We start from the raw sequence: 407 nt of genomic DNA on the forward strand, positions 1-407 counted from the left end.
ACGAAGTAGAAAAAAAAGGTACATAAAAAGCTGACGGGAGGGAGACTTAGGAAAAAATGAGAAAAAATAGTGAAGTTATTGAAAGGGGGAGGACGAAAGGAGACAATAGAGAAGGGCTGCGAATTAGTAAGAGTGACGCACAGTAATCGGGGGACATGGAGTGGAAGTACTAACGGCCCTTTGCTTCCCTTGAAATTAAAGACAACAGTAATTCAAAGAGAAGCGTGAAGCAGGACTGGGTAAGTTTGCGAATACTACTCTCTCTCTCTCTCTCTCTCTCTCTCTCTCTCTCTCTCTCTCTCTCTCTTGCGAACCCAGAGAGAAAGGCCATTAAGCGAATAAGGATTGGGGTTTTAATGTTTTTTGTATGTCTTTTCATCTTTTTTATTTATTTTATCTTGTTCTGT

This window comes from Scylla paramamosain, chromosome 11 (genome assembly GCF_035594125.1).
Source record: "Scylla paramamosain isolate STU-SP2022 chromosome 11, ASM3559412v1, whole genome shotgun sequence".
NCBI lineage: Eukaryota > Metazoa > Arthropoda > Malacostraca > Decapoda > Portunidae > Scylla > Scylla paramamosain.